The sequence below is a fragment of the Schistocerca americana genome, chromosome 6 (assembly GCF_021461395.2).
Source record: "Schistocerca americana isolate TAMUIC-IGC-003095 chromosome 6, iqSchAmer2.1, whole genome shotgun sequence".
Taxonomy (NCBI): domain Eukaryota; kingdom Metazoa; phylum Arthropoda; class Insecta; order Orthoptera; family Acrididae; genus Schistocerca; species Schistocerca americana.
Window position 1 is genome coordinate 381,455,542 of NC_060124.1, and position 14,433 is coordinate 381,469,974.

General features: G+C 40.8%; 1 protein-coding gene across 1 annotated transcript in view; it reads right to left on the reverse strand.

Annotated features, from left to right (window-relative positions):
- The window catches only part of LOC124619276 (ATP-binding cassette sub-family G member 1-like), a 373,642-nt gene that overhangs the window by 157,396 nt on the left and 201,813 nt on the right, over positions 1–14,433 (reverse strand). The gene's annotated exons all lie outside the window — the stretch shown is intronic.

Consider the following 14,433-nt stretch of genomic DNA (forward strand, 5'->3'; position numbering starts at 1 on the left):
AAACTTTACATGGAGGGATGACTCAGTGCTGTTGCCAACGTGATGGAAAAAGAACATCTCTTATTTCACTAACAAACAAGGTAATGCAGCAGAAATTTTCCACTCTCGGTGTAAACAACACACATTAATAAACATGCTGTTGGTACAGGCGAGGTACAGTGTTTCCTCGATTGGTCAGGTGACTCAAATCGATTGGATGGCCAAAATTTTGAACCTAAAGCAATCGTTCTTACAATGGTTGGGCGGTGGAAAGGTTTCTCAGCCTTTGATGTTTGTGCAGAAAAGGCAAAAATGTTGAACTCTATTATTTCCTAGGGACCATAGCAAGACTAGGGTGCCAGTTCTGCGAGGTTGCCTGTCCCCTGAGGAGGCATGCCTTTTCTATTGAGATTACTGACTGCCTTCTGCCGACATCAGGACCTTGCCACCGAACGCACAATGCACCGTTCGAGCGCCAAAAACGCAAAGCTTTCCTCCCGAGCACACAGATCCAGTACTCAAAAACAGAATTAGTAAATATTAGCAGAGAATGAAAAAATATCGTAACGATGTCTGACAGCAATGTCACAAGGTACAAATAGATTCTTCATAATCAGGGACATGAAATTATGAACAGCGCTGTGACATTTTTGTTGGCAGAAGCAAACTAGGAAGCGAAAATCTAATTGAAACTGTGTTTGACAAACTTGCAATAACTGCTAGCTAATTCAGACTCTCAATAAAGAGAATGAAGAAGGAGCTGAAAGTACTTTAGAAGACCTCATCACTTTGGAGAGACATGAAAGAAGGAGAAAATATTATTTTCATTTAATATTGACAAACAGAATGTCAGGTTGCCGGCCCGCAATTTCTGCATGGGGCTTGATCTTTATTTTACGTTGTTAGTATCGTACTAAGCTATGTTGTCTGCAACCCTCCATTCTTTACCTCTTTGTTGTAGTATGTGGTTTTTTTCTAGCAACACATCGTCATGCTTGTTTTGATATGGTTGAGCTCTTGTTTATGCGACTAATTCTTTTTCGGTACCAGAAACCGATTAATGGTTGTGATAAGTTAATCTGTTAATATAATCATTTGCAGACTCACTAGCAGTAGCTTACAAGTTATGCGAAATATAAGTTTGTGTATATACTTCAGCTGTCAAACTTCACCTCCCCTACCACACGCAGCCATGAGCCAAATTACGCCTATTCTTTCTGCACTCTGCAGCCATTAAAAAGCTCCAGGAGGAGGCTGGCCCTACACCACAAAGCGCTGTGTGCCTTCCTCAAGAGCGGAACATGAACATGGAAGTGGTATACGATACATACAGTACATCTACATCTGTAATCTGCAAGATACTTTTTGGTGTGTGGTGGAGGGTACTGTATACCTGATCAACCACCTATTCCCAATTCCTACAAAGACAGACAATATCCCTGAAACTCCCTGGCAGATTAAAACTGTGTGCTGGACCGAGATTCGAACACGGGACGTTTGACTTTCACGGACAAATGTTCTAGCATCTGAGCTACTCAAGCACGGCTCACAACCCGTCCTCACTGCTTCAATTCTGCCAGTACCTCGTCTCCTACCTTCCAAACTTCAAACAAGCTCTTCTGCGAACCTTTCAGAACTAGCACTCCTGGAAGAAAGTATATTGCGGAGACATGGATTAGCCACATCCAGGGGAATGTTTCCAGAATGAGATTTTCACTGTGCAGCGGAGTGTGCGCTGATATGTAGCTTCCTGGTAGATTAAAACTGGTTTGGAAGGTAGGAGACGAGACACTGGCAGAACTGAAGCTGTGAGGACGGGCCGTGAGTCGTGCTTACTTGGGTAGCTCAGTCTGTAGAGCACTTTCCCGCGAATGGCAAAGGTCTCGCGTTCGAATCTCGGTGCAGCACACAGTTTTAATCCACCAGAAATCAGCGCACACTCCGCTGCAGAGTGAAAATCTCACTCTGGAGACAATATCCCTCTCTATGCTGCACATCCGAAGAACGGTAACAGTTGGCACAAGACATGTGATGGCATGATGACATTACACTTAGTTTTATGCAACAGAGCGATTTTTGTAGATGCTGTTGATCACTGCCATTTTATGCTGTAAGACTGTTGATGTGTGTGTGTGTGTGTGTGTGTGTGTGTGTGTGTGTGTGTGTGCGTGCGTGTATGAACCTAAATGCAACAGCTGGAAAGACAAATCTATTTTACATACTATAAAAGAAAAACAAAGTGCGAAATGTCGAAGTCGAAAAAGATGTCCTTTCCAGGAGTTGGTATAGCCTCGATTCTATGGAGTGCAGTACAGCGGATTATGCAGCCTCACTGTTACGAATTCTGCAACCCAGTTGGCACGTCTGCATAATGAATGGACAAGAAGCAATGCTGGTCAGTTCTGTCAATTTGCGTAAAGGTTTAGGAACTTCCCTAGCTTCATCTGTTTGAATGCTGGCCTTTCGTGGTGCAGAAAGCTGAAAAACATAGTTTTCTTTAAAATTTAACAATGACAGTGAATATTAAAGAGATAGACAACTTGAAAGCAACCCAATAAATCCAACAACACTAACCCATGTAAATTTCTTGGAGCGAACCTAGGGTTGTAGATGAAACGAGAGTTATGTAAGTGATTTTTTTAAAGTTCATTTCCTATATCTCCACTTTTAAGAGTGTCTTTTTTGCTTATAGGTTTTTTGATATCCAGCAAAAGCTTCTCTGTCATTCTGACATCTTTTCTATTTCCCATCTTTAATCTTCAGTGTCAAACCTATCTTACTTCCTAACTCGTTGGACACACTTCACTTAATCCCATAATAACATCATTTCAAATCATTTACTCAAGGAAGGTGGCATACATAGTCATATGCGTAATACAAAATTATGTACTTTTCAGATATTAATGAAATATGGTTACCTTCTATCACAGTAATCTACCGTCAAATGGATCAAATGGCTCTGAGCACTATGGTACTTAACATCTGAGGTCATCAGTCCCCTAGAACTTAGAACTACTTGAACCTAACTAACCTAAGGATATCACACACATCCATACCCAAGGCAGGATTCGAACCTGCGACCGTAGTGGTTCCAGACTGAAGCGTCTACCATAAAAAAAAACGTATTGAATGGATAACTATCAATCGCTCAGAAATAAGGTATTGTGTTGCAAGTTCTTCTCTTACTAGTCATCGAAGTGCAGATGTGGAATTTCAAAGTCAGAATACGGACATGCTACACCGGTTTGAGGTATGCAATATCGAAAGCCACGGTGATAACACAATATCCATCTCTCTACCACGAGCTATTCTTTTCAATTGTGTCTGAAAATACACATTTGCACCACAATGACGAGTATTTAAAAAAATGTACCACAACAAAGCAAGTTCTGCTTTCGGGAACCTCTATACAGAAAAGGAAAAGTCCTCACTGATTCATTGACTCTTCATCACTCATCCAAAACTGCTAAAAATAGATGAAAATATTTCGTTATATGCAAACATGTTTAAAGCGATTTTTGAAAATTCGTATTTGACTTCTCAGTTAGAAATAAAGCAATAAGTTTTATGGGGTGAAAGATTCTATGGAAAAATCATAATAAGCATCCAAAAGGCAGGATTAACTAAAACCTCCAAATCCAGCTACCAGAATCGCTTTTTTTCAGATGTACATTCGGAGACGGTATTGCTTCTATGGCCTAATTAGCGTGAAAAGCTTAGAAGGTGATGCAGTTTGTGAATTAGAACAGAGAAATGTAGTTAACAGTCACCACGACAAATCTGTTTTGTGAGAATTGCATCGAAATAGAAAGGGCTCTCCAATATAGTAATTATTCAGTAGGCCTCACGTATGTTTATAAAACTATTTGTTGTAATTAGTACCCAAACGCGAACGAACCAGCGGCCACTATGTTAGTGTGACTAAGTAGTGCATATGTTAACAACAATAGTTTCAATAAAATGTTGTGCTTTTTGTCAGTTAATAGTTTATTTACGACTCTCGCGAGGTGTCGCAAGCAATTTTATGTTACAAGGCATCATTTCTTCAGAGATCTGTGCTTCTGTAACTTTTAGATTGTTGACTTTGAACGTCGATTACACATAGGTGTAGAGTTTTATAGATAAATGAGCGTGATAGGTGGTAGAACAGACGCATCTCCGTGTTTTAAAATTATTTTCATCAGGTTTTAGCAGTTAGAGGTAGTTACTTCCATTGTAAAATGTGCAATGAAAGTGTTTGCGTAACACCAGTAACTCTTCAGCATAGTTAAGTGGAGAATCTTGTGTCTACGATAGGTTGGACTAAGATCGCTCAGTATGTGCTAGTCTTGTCAGCAAGTTATTCGTCTAAGATCTGGGTTTTTCTTAAAGCACTGAAGCTCCAGAAATCGTCGATGCATTGAATTTGGTAGGAAGGCGGTTGTGTAATGTCTTCGCAGTAAGTGTAATTAGGGACCAAAGGCAAACGGCAGAGAGAGGTATTTGTTTTGCAAGCCACTGTCCTTGGAGTTTTGTCGACAGGTACTTTGCTGTTCCCCCCATCACGTTATTTCACGCTCCCAGCCTCCGGAAGCCACTAGGTTTGATATTTCCGGAGTTATTACTGCTAACAATAGCGCTTTAAGTCAATATTAGTGTAATTGTCTTGGTGATGACGTTGTATTTGCTAAGTATGTAGCGCCTGCTACTTCTGGGACAAAACTGTAGGAAAGTTTTTGCTTACTGCAAGCTTTTGCAGGTGGTTTCGCATAGCACTGCGGTCGCTCCTCTCCCTGGTATCTCATCCTTGTACAAAAATAGCTTCCATAATTACTTTAGATATGCTATCGAGTTCCACGATTAATTATTTAACTAATTTATTTATTGGTAATCAACATAACGCGGTATTTAAAACATCTGTCCCCTATTCATACAGGATAACGTTTATCACAGGAACGTAGCTATAGCCGTAAGATCGCTAATTTCTTACATTTCCACTTCAGGCAACAGACACGGTCACGCGTTTATGTACGTCCTCGAAGAGCCAGTTGTGTAACAGTAAAGGTGAAGTACCATCGTTGACTGAGTGTGCGAGGTGGTGAACGATAAAAACGCCAGGATTACGTTCCACTTCCGTGAAGTTACTACTACAAAGGAATGTCAAAATAAATGCGTATTCATGTGTCTGAAAACCGACAATATTTACAAATACAGAATGTAATATGAGAGTTAAAATTTCCATTGCAATCTACAAACGACAATGCTGAGCCATACTTGGTCACGTGATTCCGCTAGGCATCTCATCCCGATATATGGGAAGATACCACATTATCTTCCGGATGAGACGCTAATAATGATCGAATTTTTATTTATTTCTTATTGCATAAAATTGCTCTAACTTATGTTACCTCATCTCAGAGAGGTCAGACGAGCGAAGAAAGTCTTCAGATGCGCATGCAGTAAGTTATAACTGCGGCCATGACCTGTTTCAGAGCATCCAAGGACAATGGCGCCTAGAGAAGAATGATGAAAAACTGTGGAATTGGGCCACAGAGTAAGTGTTGAGTCGGAATTTATGAAGCAGTTTTCATTAATCACTTCAGGTTCTCCATAAAAAGGTAGATTTCGTTAATATTTAAATATTTGTTTCCTCTTAAGAAACTGCTACTCTTTCGAAGAATTAATTTGATAACGTTTGCAATTAATACCAAAATCCGGGGAAAATAATTTCTTAATCAAAAGCTGAAACGTGAAAGATCACCGTTAACTGTCTTAATAAGTGTCTTGATATGATGTTGCTAATTCTTACGGTGGAGGTTATTACAATACTAGAACATTTTTCAGGTATTCTTGGAGCGAAAAACGAGGGGAAAATCTATGGAAGAAACCTTCAGGTTTCAGTATTAGCAGCTGAATGCAATGATATGCCGCATAGCTTTAACCGAGGTTGGGGAATGGCTGGATGGGAGTGGTTCAGTCATTTTTAAGACGATTTCCTGCCTTAATGAAGAAGAAATCCCAAGGACTCTCCATAGGCAAAGTTATAGCTGTCAATAGAAGGGATATCGGGAATAGCATTAAATTACTGCGTGGAGTACTAACCAAAACAAACGTTGTTGATAAGCCAGCTCATATTGACAGTTGGGATGAAACTGTTTCAGATTAACCCAGAACTGGATGTTGTCATCGCTGAAAGGCTCTCCGTCATTGTATTAGATGAAAAGGGGAGAAAAAGGCGGTGCAATAATTGTAATCGCTTGCCGCAACGCTGAAGGAAGCTTTTACAACTCCAAACTATATTTCCTAGGGGGAAAAGCCAAGAAACCTTAATGGGACGATTCTCTTCCCAAGGGTCCAGGATTTACGTGAATGATAAATCCAGGTATGTGAACTGTGACTCGTTCATGTACTGGCTGAGGGAGCAGTTTATTACAAGGACATCACAAGGTAAAGTGTTACTGATTCTGCATGGCCATTTGTCTCACAACACTAATCCAGGTATGCCAGAAATGACTAGCAATAATAATGTTATATTGATCTGTGTTCTACTCTTACTTCAGCTCATAGATCAGTGTGTCTTCGTCCTCCTGAATTACTTTATCTGCAGAAGGAAGAGAACTGTGTTGCAGATTCGTTCCGGTATCAAAGTTTCAGGATTTCAGTTTGGACCTCTGTAAAAGAGGCATGGCAGACAGCTGCAACTCAAGTAAATGCTCGCAGTGGGTTTGAGGCTTGTGACGGTTCCCCGTACAATCCACAGGAAATACCGGAAGGAAAAACGTGAAGAACTGAGTCAGCATGTAGAAAAGTCAAAGCAACCTTTGCTGAAATCAAAAGCAAGTGCGGTAACATTAGGAGTACTATGGTAATTCCACTATTAAACGCAGAGGAGAGAACGGTCAGGTGGAAAGAGTACATTGAAGACTTCTACGAGAGGGAAAAATTGTCTGTTGACGTAATACGAAAACAAAATTTGTCTCTGTGGAAGATATGGGAGATACAGTATTGGAGTTAGAATTTGGAAGTGCTCTAGAAGATATGATATCAGAAAAGGCAGATGTGATAGATAACGTACCATTGGAATTCCTATTATTGAGGAAGTGGTACACAAATAACTATTCAGTATGGTGTGTAGGATCCCTCAGACTGACGACATACCCTCAGACTTTCAGGGAAATATCATCCACACAATTCCGAAGATAGGAAGGGCAGATAGCTACGACAACCATCGCACGAACAGCTTAACACCTCTTGCATCCAAGCTGCTCAGAAGAATAATGTACAGAAAACTTGAAAAGAAAACTGAAGATCTGTTAAATGACGATTAGTTCGGCTTTAGGGATGATAAAGACACCACAGAGGCAGTTTTGACCCGTTTATTGATGGAAGCAAGACTTAAGAAATACTTATCTAAATAAAACCTTTTTAACACAATACGTTTGTAAAACGCACTAAAAGTGTAAAATAATTTCTCCTAGTCCCATACAGATAGTCCTGAAAATGTGTGCTTCTGAATTTTTAATACCCATGAAAATATTTTCAGGATTTAAAACTAAAATGTAAAGCGCATGCGACAGATAATAGTAAAGATGTGAATTACTCATGCATGATTTATCTATTGCACGCATCCCACGTTTTTCGTTTTAAATTCTACAAGTATTTTCAGAGATATTAAAAAAAACTCAAGGAAAATGTTATAGTCTACCTCTATGGGATTAAGAACTATATGGGGGTAGGAGAAATTATTTTACATTTTTAGTCCGTTTTAAAAATTGTTATGTTGAATAGTTTCTGTTCAAATAATTTCTTTTATCAGTTTCAAACATTTTAGTGTGGTTACAACAGAGGCATGTGGTAAACTTAAGGCCCATTTCGATGGCTCTTCACCTTGGAGAAAGCAGTACGCTATCTCCTCCTATTACCTCACGGAAAGACGTCTAAGGAAAAAAATGGAATCGAACACACATAGGCACGGACTAGGAACCGTTCTTATCGTGGAAAATTCTCAAGTGGAGCAGGAAAAGAGGGTAACAGCAACGGTGCACGAAGTATCCTCCGCCATACACCAGACACGAAAGCGAGTTAATACTCTATTGTCATCGAGTTCTGAGCTATGCTACATTTTGTCTCCAGCTCATCGGGAAGTTGCTTTAGAATAAATTTCAAAATTTGTACCGAACAAACTGACGAAAAGCTACCCAGACATGTTATAACCATGACACGCTCATAGGATTTTTCGACGTAGAGAAAGTGTTCTACTATGCAAAATGGTGCAATATGATCGAAATTCTGAAGAAACTAGGAGTACGCTACAGGGGAAGGCGAGTTGATGTACGATGACTGATTGGAAAGTGACGTCCAATTGGTCGCGAACAAGAAACCAAGGTGAAAATCAAAAATATTTTATTTACAGCAGTTAGATACACCTTTCAACTTCCCCTCTACATAGTCACCGCTCCGGCTTCGGCATCTCTCGTAGTGCTGTACCAACGTGTCGATACTCTCGTCATAGAAGGCAACCGCCTATGCTTTCCGCCAGTTCTCTACGCTTGTCTACCGCTCGTTGTCTGTGCCAAAATGTTGTCTTCGTAGCCAGCGGTTCTTGTGAACGTAGATGAAACTCAAGGGGAGTCAAATACGGGTTGTATTGTGGGTGATCGAGCACATACCACCGGAAACGCTGTAGGAGCATCTTCACTGCCTCTGCAGGGTGCCGCCGAGAATTGTCATGAAGAAGGAAGTACATGACAATTATGTTATGTGGGCTGCATGTCAATAGGCGAAATCTCTCACCAAGTCCTCAAGCTTGGCGGGAGACACTGTTTATCTAGGCATCCTTACGTGCTCACTGTGCGCTCAGACCTGAAATGAGCAACGTGAAGGGTGCAAGGGAGGGATGCAGTCTTTCGCCCCTACTGTTCAAGCTATACATCTAAGGAGCAATGACAGAAATGAAGAAGTTTTAAGGGTAAGATTGAAATTCAGAGTGAAAGGTTATCAATTTCGCTTATGACATTGCTATCCTCAGGCAAACTTAAGAACTACAAAATCTGTCGAATCGAATGAAAAGTCTGATGAGTACAGAATATGGATTGAGAGTAAATCGAAGGAAGAAAAAACGATGGAAGGTAGCAGAAAGGTGTACAACAATAAAAGTAGCACCAGAATGGGAGATCGTGGAGTACACGAAGTTTAGGAATTCTTCTGCCTAGGCAACAAAATAATTCAATTATTTTCTTGAAATATTTGTATTTCGTCCTATCTTTTATAGTATTTGATTTGTTACGCTTTATTATTTTTTCGAAAAGTTTTATACTTCCTTGTTTATTCACTTTTTCTTTGTATTATATGCAAGTTTTGTTAAACTAAATGTTCTTCTTGCAGTAATTGCATCAATTGAAGGAGGACATAAAAAGCAAACTAGCACTGGCGAAATGGGCATTCATGGTGAAGAGAAGTGAACTAATGTGAAACATGGGCCTTAACCTGAGGAAGAAATTTGTGAGAGTGTATGTTTGCAGCACTGTATTGAATGGTAGTGAAGCATGGACAATGGGAAAACCAGAACACAAAACAGAAGGGTTTGAGGAAGAATATTGAAAATAAGTGGGACTGATTAGTAATGAGGCGGTAATCTGCAAACTCGCCGAAGAAAGGAACATGTGGAGAATACTGAAACGAAGAAGGGGCAGAATGACAGGCCATAGTTTGAGACACAGGGAATAGCAGCTATGGTACTACACGAAGCTATAGAGGGCAGACACTGTAGGGGAAGACAGAGATTGGAATACATCCAAAAAATCATCGAGGAAGTGAAAAAAAAACCGTGTTAATCTCCCCCCCCCCTTCTCTCTCTCTCTCTCTCTCTCTCTCTCTCTCTCTCTCTCTCTCTCACTCTCTCTCACTCTCTCTCTCTCTCAGAGACGATGAACAGATGGTTAGAAATGCCTTTCCTCCTATTTTTTTTTTTGGTCATCAGTCTACTGACTGGTTTGATGCGGCCCGCCACAAATTCCTTTCCTGTGCTAACCTCTTCATCTCAGAGTAGCACTTGCAACCTACGTCCTCAATTATTTGCTTGACGTATTCCAATCTCTGTCTTCCTCTGCAGTTTTTGCCCTCTACAGCTCCCTCTAGTACCATGGAAGTCATTCCCTCATGTCTTAGCAGATGTCCTATCATCCTGTCCCTTCTCCTTATCAGTGTTTTCCACATATTCCTTTCCTCTCCGATTCTGCGTAGAACCTCCTCATTCCTTACCTTATCAGTCCACCTAATTTTCAACATTCGTCTATAGCACCACATCTCAAATGCATCGATTCTCTTCTGTTCCGGTTTTCCCACAGTCCATGTTTCACTACCATACAATGCTGTACTCCAGACGTACATCCTCAGAAATTTCTTCCTCAAATTAAGGCCGGTATTTGATATTAGTAGACTTCTCTTGGCCAGAAATGCCTTCTTTGCCATAGCGAGTCTGCTTTTGATTTCCTCCTTGCTCCGTCCGTCATTGGTTATTTTACTGCCTAGGTAACAGAATTCCTTAACTTCATTGACTTCGTGACCATCAATCCTGATGTTAAGTTTCTCACTGTTCTCATTTCTACTACTTCATTACCTTCGTCTTTCTCCGATTTACTCTCAAACCATACTGTGTACTCATTAGACTGTTCATTCCGTTCAGCAGATCATTTAATTCTTCTTCACTTTCACTCAGGATAGCAATGTCATCAGCGAATCGTATCATTGATATCCTTTCACCTTGTATTTTAATTCCACTCCTGAACCTTTCTTTTATTTCCATCATTGTTTCCTCGATGTACAGATTGAAGAGTAGGGGCGAAAGGCTACAGCCTTGTCTTACACCCTTCTTAATACGAGCACTTCGTTCTTGATCGTCCACTCTTATTATTCCCTCTTGGTTGTTGTACATATTGTATATGACCCGTCTCTCCCTATAGCTTACCCCTCCTTTTTTCAGAATCTATAACAGCTTGCACCATTTTATACTGTCGAACGCTTTTTCCAGGTCGACAAATCCTATGAAAGTGTCTTGATTTTTCGTTAGCCTTGCCTCCATCATTAGCCGTAACGTCAGAATTGCCTCTCTCGTCCCTTTACTTTTCCTAAAGCCAAACTGATCGTCACCTAGCGCATTCTCAATTTTCTTTTCCATTCTTCTGTATATTATTCTTGTAAGCAGTTTCGATGCATGAGCTGTTAAGCTGATTGTGCGATAATTCTCGCACTTGTCAGCTCTTGCCGTCTTCGGAAATGTGTGGATGATGCTTTTCCGAAAGTCAGATGGTATATCGCCACTCTTATATTCTGCAATAGTCATTTTGTTGCCACTTCCCCCAATGATTTTAGAAATTCTGATGGAATGTTATTTATCCCTTCTGCCTTATTTGACCGTAAGTCCTCCAAAGCTCTTTTAAATTCCGATTCTAATACTGGATCCCCTATCTCTTCTAAATCGACTCCTGTTTCTTCTTCTATCACATGAGACAAATCTTCACCCTCATAGAGGCTTTCAATGTATTCTTTCCAACTATCTGCTCTCTCCTCTGCATTTAACAGTGGAATTCCCGTTGCACTCTTAATGTTACCACCGTTGCTTTTAATTTCACTAAAGGTTGTTTTGACTTTCCTGTATGCTGAGTCTGTCCTTCCGACAATCATATCTTTTTCGATGTCTTCACATTTTCCCTGCAGCCATTTCGTCTTAGCTTCCCTGCACTTCCTATTTATTTCATTCCTCAGCGACTTGTATTTCTGTATTCCTGATTTTCCCGGAACATGTTTGTACTTCCTCCTTTCATCAATCAGCTGAAGTATTTCCTCTGTTACCCATGGTTTCTTCGCAGCTACCTTCTTTGTACCAATGTTTTCCTTCCCAACTTCTGTGATGGCCCTTTCTAGAGATGTCCATTCCTCTTCAACTGTACTGCCTACTGCACTATTCCTTATTGCTGTATCTATAGCGTTAGAGAACTTCAAACGTATCTCGTCATTCCTTAGTACTTCCGTATCCCACTTCATTGCGTATTGATTCTTCCTGACTAATGTCTTGAACTTCAGCCTACTCTTCATCACTACTATATTGTGATCTGAGTCTATATCTGCTCCTGGGTACGCCTTACAATCCAGTATCTGATTGCGGAATCTCTGCCTGACCATGATGTAATCTAATTGAAATCTTCCCGTATCTCCCGGCCTTTTCCAAGTATACCTCCTCCTCTTGTGATTCTTGAACAGGGTATTCGCTATTACTAGCTGAAACTTGTTACAGAACTCAATTAGTCTTTCTCCTCTTTCATTCCTTGTCCCAAGCCCATATTCTCCTGTAACCTTTTCTTCTACTCCTTCCCCTACTACTGCATTCCAGTCGCCCATGACTATTAGATTTTCGTCCCCCTTTACATACTGCATTACCCTTTCAATATCCTCATACACTTTCTCTATCTGTTCATCTTCAGCTTGCGACGTCGGCATGTATACCTGAACTATCGTTGTCGGTGTTGGTCTGCTGTCGATTCTGATTAGAACAACCCGGTCACTGAACTGTTAACAGTAACACACCCTTTGCCCTACCTTCCTATTCATAATGAATCCTACACCTGTTATACCATTTTCTGCTGCTGTTGATATTACCCGATACTCATCTGACCAGAAATCCTTGTCTTCCTTCCACTTCACTTCACTTCACTGACCCCCACTATATCTAGATTGAGCCTTTGCATTTCACTTTTTAGATTTTCTAGTTTCCTTACCACGTTCAAGCTTCTGACATTCCACGCCCCGACTCGTAGAACGTTATCCTTTCGTTGATTATTCAATCTTTTTCTCATGGTAACCTCCCCCTTGGCAGTCCCCTCCCGGAGATCCGAATGGGGCACTTCTCCGGAATCTTTTGCCAATGGAGAGATCATCATGACACTTCTTCAATTACAGGTCACATGTCCTGTGGATACACGTTACGTGTCTTTAATGCAGTGGTTTCCATTGCCTTCTGCATCCTCATGTCGTTGATCATTGCTGATTCTTCCACCTTTAGGGGCAATTTCCCACCCCTAGGACAAGAGAGTGCACTGAACCTCTATCCGCTCCTCCGCCCTCTTTGACAAGGCCGTTGGCAGAATGAGGCTGACTTCTTATGCCGGAAGTCTTCGGCCGCCAAAGCTGATTATTTATCAAAATTTAGGCAGAGGCGGGGATCGAACCCGGGACCGAAAACGTTTTGATTATGAATCACAGACGCTACCCCTAGACCACGGGTACCTTTTCCTGCTATACAAACTTCTACTGGCAGAGATTGGAATACATCCAAGAATGCGTTACTGACTTGTTCATGTTTTGAAGCTCTATACAGTATTTCTGAAATTGTAGTAATTTGTTTTTGTCTGTACATGTTCATTACATCTGACGATTTCCGTTCCATCCCGATAATTTCTTTGTGGCCCGTTGTATGCTTTTTTTTTTTTTTTTTTGGTCTTACTGAACCTTAGCTTTGTATTGACTGTGCAAAATTGTATGTTTTGTATTGTTTTTCCAATTATACTTTCTGTTTTCTTACAGGTTTAAATGACATGCAAATAGTAGTTTCCAGCTGTACAAACTACTATTTGCATGTCATTTAAACCTGCAAGAAAACGGAAAGTATAATTGGAAAACAATACAAAACATACAATTTTCCTCAGACAACACAAAGCTAAGGTACAGTAAGACAAAAAATACAACGCGCCACAAACGAATTATCGGGATGGAACGGAAATCGGCAGATGTAATGAACATGTACAGACAAAACAAATTATTACAATTTCAGAAATACTGTATAGAGCTTCAAAACATCAACAAGCCAGTAACGCGTTGGTCTGCAACTGGGCTTTATGCAAGCAGTTATTTGGTTTGACATTGATAGAGTTGTAGCGATAACGTACCAATTCTGCCCTATTGGCGAATCAGACCATCAAAATCCAGAGACGTTTGGAGGACCCTGTCCATAATGTTCCAGAAGCTCTCAATCGGGAAGACAAATCCGGGGCGACCTTGATGGCCAAAATAGGGATTGGCGAGCACGAAGACAAGCAGTAGAAACTCTCGTCGTGTGCAGGCGGGCATTACCTTGCTAAAATGTAAAGACCAGGATGGTTTGCCATAAGGCCAACAAAACGGGAGTAGAATGTCTTCGATGTACCGCCGCGCTGTAAGAGGGCCGCGACGACAACCAAAGGGGCCCATCACTTCTGGATGTAGGACCACATGGCAGGCGACAGTCAGGTTGCTATCCCACTGTCGTCTGGTGTGTCCCAGCTACGTCTTCGCTTGTTATCGGGGCTCAGTTCGAAGCGAAGCTTATCACTGAAGTCAATTCTACTCCAGCCGATGAGATTACAGACAAAAATAACGTTAAAGAAAAGATTATCGATAAGAGACTTCGCTCTCCTCGGCGACTAGTTAATTGGAAGCTGTCGT